This window comes from Saimiri boliviensis, chromosome 13, assembly GCF_048565385.1.
Source record: "Saimiri boliviensis isolate mSaiBol1 chromosome 13, mSaiBol1.pri, whole genome shotgun sequence".
NCBI lineage: Eukaryota > Metazoa > Chordata > Mammalia > Primates > Cebidae > Saimiri > Saimiri boliviensis.
The window spans coordinates 7552728-7558727 of NC_133461.1; the positions used below are offsets into that span (position 1 = coordinate 7552728).

At 36.8% G+C, this 6000-nt stretch overlaps 1 long non-coding RNA gene across 1 annotated transcript; it reads left to right on the forward strand.

Annotated features, from left to right (window-relative positions):
* The first annotated feature begins 582 nt into the window (after positions 1 to 582).
* On the forward strand, positions 583 to 5277 carry LOC141580926 (uncharacterized). The gene is made up of 3 exons (XR_012513351.1): positions 583 to 702; positions 2452 to 2567; positions 3973 to 5277. It is a non-coding gene; the product is annotated as an uncharacterized LOC141580926 (long non-coding RNA).
* The last annotated feature ends 723 nt before the right edge of the window (positions 5278 to 6000 follow it).

The window sequence follows — 6000 nt, forward strand, 5'->3', positions numbered from 1 at the left end:
AGTTTACAAAAAGAACTTAAAAGTACATCCGTGAATTAATAGACAAGTTTTGCAGCTCTTGAAGTTTACTGAGGCTCTAATAAGCACTGTCTATAATAGAGAAATGCAATAGGTTATTGGGTTGCAGTCAGTTCATAAGTATTGGCAAATTGGAGAAATTAAGCATCGACTTTTGTGTTACAATCCTGTGTATAAAAAAGAAAGTCTCTTCTGTTACATAACACTTTAGGTTTCACAGAGACACCCGTTCTTGATTTAGAAATGCCAAACAAAATATTGGGGCGAAGTAATTTACCTCCTGCCCAACTAATACCACGTTTAATTTCAAATGGCACAAATTGTATTAAGTAATCAGTCTCCACTAGCCTTTCTTGGCATACTCTCTTGATTTTTAATATTAATTTTTATCTGTTTACAAACATTCTCCTATCTATCATTATCTCTAGTGAATTAAAAATTAAGAGTCTTGAAAATATTTTGGTAATAAGCGTGCTTTAAATGTGTTATTGAAGATGGTATTGCTTTTGTATATTTTCAATTTGAAATGTCCTAATTGTATTATTCTGTCTCCATTAGGAAATATCGATTGAAGTAACTACTCCCTATTGTGGTTATCATTACTTTATGGCAGCAAAAAGCGACACGAAGAATTTTTTTCCCAAAGCGTCCTGTTCCAGGATGCAGTTATTTGGACTTTTTTTGGTGTGTGGAACATTGGCCATTTTTAAGTTTTTCTTTTCTCCTTTTTTTCCCAAAATAGCCATGCCGAGTATCTTTCAGAGCGATCATCTTGCATTTGCATTATCTGAAAATGAGGTTCTTTAAATTACAAGTTGTAAGAATGTTAAACAGAGTATATAATTTTCATAAAAACTGTCCTACTATATTCAGATATAAAAATGTTTAACATTGGGCTGCAGCAAAAATGAACAAGAAGTATACGGAATTTTCTCAAGAGTTGATAAAATGTTTTGAGTGAGTTAATATTAATATTCAATTTTATAGTGATTATTATTTGAAAAAATTGGCAAGTATGCTAAAACATAGGCTGATAAAAGTACAAGTTTATATATTTCAGGGGAAAAAGGCAAAAGCCCTTTTATATATTTCACACATTGTGTGTACTAAAGATTTTGAACCCATTTATAATCTTTCTGTTGTGGCCTATGGTTTAGATTCTAAACTTTAGAATCTAAGGCCAACTTAACCTATAATAAGAATTACTTGATGATAACACTGGTAGATGATTTTATGTTTAATTTATTACCAAAATATGTAGGACATGTGGAAAATTTTATGCTACATAAAAAAAGAAAATAATATAGGCTAGGGCTTACTTTCTTTTGTCTGAAATGCACAGGAAATTTTGCAGCTTCTTCTTCAAGATTACATAAAATGAAATTATATTTTAAAATGCTGTTTTTAATAGATGTCAGCAATCAATGTAAGGATACGATGAGTGACGCCCAAATCAAAAAGGGGATTATGAAAATAACACACAAAGATCGTATGATTTTTTCAAGATAGTTTTAAGTTTACTTTATTAGAAAACTTAGATGTACAATTAGAAATAATTTAAATACACAGAAATAATATTCATAGATTTGTTATCTAACAGTTAATATAATAGCTGTTGTTGAAAATATGAATTTCTACCAATAAATATTAAATTAATTACATAATATTAAACACTATTAATGTAAGGCAGGCGTCCCCAAACGTTTTACACAGGGGGCCAGTTCACTGTCCCTCAGACGGTTGGAGGGCTGCCACATACTGTGCTCCTCTCACTGACCACCAATGAAAGAGGTGCCCCTTCCTGAAGTGCGGCGGGGGCCAGATAAATGGCCTCAGGGGGCCGCATGCGACCCAGGGGCTGTAGTTTGGGGATGCCTGATGTAAGGCATTAAATTGTATTTGTTTTCAAGAATTAAAAAATGCTACAAAGAAAAGAACTATTGGTTTACTAGATGAATACAGAACATGTCAACTTGATTTTCAGTGTATGGCCTAAATACAAGGGCCACAACTGAAGGGTGGCCTGAAACTTCTAAAATATCTATATGACAGGTGTCACTTGAGCATAGAGCTTTGACCCTTTAAAATTAGCCTTTATGAAAATTATTGGAGTAAACATGTTAATGAAATAATGTGAATATTTTTTAATGGGCCGGGTTCAATCAGAGAAGCAAACCACAAAACCACAAAACTATTTGTTACAAGGATTTGATCCTTTTCACTTTTGGAAGATAGTTAAGCAGTTTGTCTAAGGCTGTGGTCTTCAGGTCTTATGCTGGAGCTGGAAGTGCAAAGGGCTGACAGCAGAGGGGAGAAATGGGTAAACTGGCAGATAACAAGAATAATTTGAAACCCAGAATCACAAACTAGAGCAAACTGAAATACATGTCAGTCCTTGCTGCCTCTGACCATGGTGGAATAATTTCCCTGCAGAAACAGGGTCCCTTAATCTCAGAGCTAAATGCGTGCACCTGACCCAGGAGTCAGAGAAGCTGAAGGAGAGTCCTGGAGAAGCTGGTCAGGCTCAGATGCTGTCTCATACCAATGAGGTGAGTTGGGATCATTGCTAATAAAGGTGAACTACAAAAAGTAGCTGCTTCACTTCTGCCTTCCAATCTAGAGTATGAATCTCTCTTGTGGGGTACACTAACGAGAAACATAGAGGAAACGAAATGGAAACATTTAGTTGGCCTTTCCACCAAGATGATACATTATAACAGCACTACAGTCCACCCTTTGTCAAATTGTCACTTAACCCATCTTTCTAAACCAAACCTGATCCCTAAGTAAAGACAATAACAATGTCACATTTCCACTGGACACCATGTCAAGAAACCCAGATACAGTGGAATAAACTCTAACCCTTCATATGAAAGGATACAAAGATGGTTTTAATTTTTTAATTTTTTATTTTGTCTTTGGGGATGTTTATTTTTCTCCCGACTGTTTCATGCTCCTCCATTGATTTCCTGCAACTTAAATACTGACATTTAGATCAGTTATTGTTAACACATGTTAGATGATGAGGAGAGGATAAAGGAGAAGAAACCAAAAAAATTGGTTAATATGCAAACATATTCATGTCAACGTAAGAAAGAAATACTTGCAACAATTGTAGTTTTTCTCTCTGCAAGTGATATTCAAAGCTGAAATGTATAACTAATTTAACTACCTACCCTATATTTCCTTTGCCCTCAGCAAGCACTTAAGCTGGTCATGCTTCCCTGCTTGGTGAGGTGACTCAGACCTTCATTGCTGAGGCTATTAGCAGACTTTATTTTTTGAGTCTCACTCTTGTTGTCCAGGCTGGAGTGCAATGGCTCCATCTCTGCTTCCCAGGTCCAAGCGATTCTCCTGCCTCTGCCTCCTGAGTAGCTGGGATTACAAGCATGTGTCACCATGCCCGGTTAATTTTATATTTTTAGTAGAGATGGGGTTTCTCCATGTTGGTCAAGCTGATCTTGAACTCCCGATCTCAGGTGATCCACCTGCCTCAGCCTCCTAAAGTGCTGAAATTACAGGAGTGAACCTAGCAGACTTTTTTGAACTGAGGTCTTAAAGTTTTCTGTTGGCTTTAATTACAGAAAATTTTAGTACTCTGAAGTTCTCTACATGATCTCCAGTATTTTAAACATACTCCTACGTCATCGTGTAGTAATGATCAACTTTCTCTTTCATATTCAGAATCAATAACCACAACAATTACGACAAACTCCTTTTTGCTTGTTGATGCAACAGCCTGAAGACCCCATAGCATCTAGGAAGCAGCCTCAAGTTTTCAGTGGAAATTTTCAGTGGAATCATTGTCATGCCCCCTGAAGACTATAGTCCTTCCTTTAATGAAAAGACTCAGAAGCAGCACAGCCTAAAAGCATTGCATTCTATGTAGGGACAGTGACTCGATATGTAGAGTAAGCATCTATTTCACTAAGAACAGTGTATCATTTCCTCCAGGTTGAAGCCATCAAAAGTAACTAACGTGACACCACTAGAAAGCTGTTTGATCCTTCTGCAGCATGATACCGAAGCAAAGATTCAGTGTTGCTTTCTGCTATTGGGAGATTCAGCAGTCTGCTGTAACTTATCCAGATCAGCCATGGAGAGTATAAGTCCCTGTTGCTGAGACCATGCAAAACCTTCATCTCTGCCACCATGGCCACTTGATTCAGGAGCCCATTGGTGACGATAAGTGATCCTGAGCAAAGAGGCTAACGGATATCCACAGAACATATCAACCCATCCACCTGATTATGAAAATTCTCCTCTGACGAGGCCACTCTGGTGGGCAGTCACAGGGGACACAGACACCTTCATACTTTTTGCTAAGAGGTCTACTCACACACACTTCTCCGTATATCCTTGCCATTAACTTTTTTAAAAATAGACTTGTTATTTTATAATAGTTTTATATTTACAATAGAGTTGCAAAGATGATAGAGTTCTCATACCAGAAGACATATGAGAATTTATATCATATCATCCCTTCATAAGGACAGGTCCAGCTTTACTTATTTTTAATACCTTGGATTAGTATGGAATATTTATTGAAATTATTGAACCGATATTGATTTATTATTATTAACTGAAGTCCAGACATCATTCAGATTTCCTTAGTTTTTAACCTAATGTCTCTTTTCCTGGTTTCAGGATTTCCCCAGGACACCACATTAGCTTGTCACATCTCCTAAGGGCTTTCTTGGCTGCAACAGTTTTTTAGACTTTCCTTGTTTTTGATGACCTTGACAGATTTAAATAAGTTTATAAAACACCACTCGGTGGGTTTTGCTTTAAAAAAAATTTTTTTATTATACTTTAATTTCTGGGGTACATGTGCAGATCTTTGCAGGATTGTTGCATAAACATACACTTGCCATGGTGGTTTGCTGCCTCCATTCCCCTGTCCCCTGCATTAGGTATTATACTTTTTCACGATTAGGCTTTTGGGGAGGCTCTAACAGAGGTAAAGTGTCATTATCATCACATCCTATCAAGGGTACGTGCTGTCACCGTGACTTATCCCTGTTGATGCCAATCTTGGTCACCTGCCAGAGGCAGTATTGATCTGGCCCCTTTGCTGTAAACCTGTTTTTTTCCTCACTTTCCATACTGTACTCATTAGAAGGTAGACTTTACAGACTGGCCTCTTTTACTTAGTAATACACCTATGAGTTAATCTATGTTTTTGCACGGTGTGAAGGATCATTCTTTTTTATTGCAGACCTTTTGTTTTCATTTTCTGTTGTATAGATAAACCACAGTTTGTTGGTCCATTCACCTAATGAAGGACATCTTGGTTGTTCCTAACTTTTGGGAAATAATAATAAAGGTGTTATAAAACATCTCTAAGCACGTTTTATGTGGATATGTTTTCATATTAGCCAGGTAAACATTAACCTAGTAGCACATGACCTAGATTATATAAAAGGATTATCTTTAGATCTGTAAAAATTTCTAACACTTGTAGAGTGGCTGTGCCACTTTGTATCAAATTAGAGATTCACAATGAATTAGAGATTCTGTTGATGCGTATCCTTGCCAACAATTGACACTGTTAACTTAAAAAAAAATTTTACCTAAGTAATAGTGTAGTGAGAGCTCATTGTGGATTTTCACCAATTTTTAAATTCAAAGTTCAAGCCCTCCAAGTTTCTGAATCATAGCCAAACCATGAGCCAGTGATCACTAATTAATCGTGACCTTCGCTTCTGGCCATTTCTCTTTCCAGGTAAGGAGAATGGTGCATTGTCCATGGTTTCGTCCACCAGCAGGCCTTTGCTGCACTACTGTTCTTCAGGCCATCTCTGCATGGGGCCACTTTGATATGGTACTTGTGTATCATACAGAATGACCTAAAAATCAAGCCCAAGCTTTTTTCTTTTTCTTTATCAATTATCCTTTCACAAAGAACTACCCATGAGGCCATAGATAGAATATGATTTAGCAGGAATAAGCTCATGGACATCTGGGAAATTTCTCTCTGCA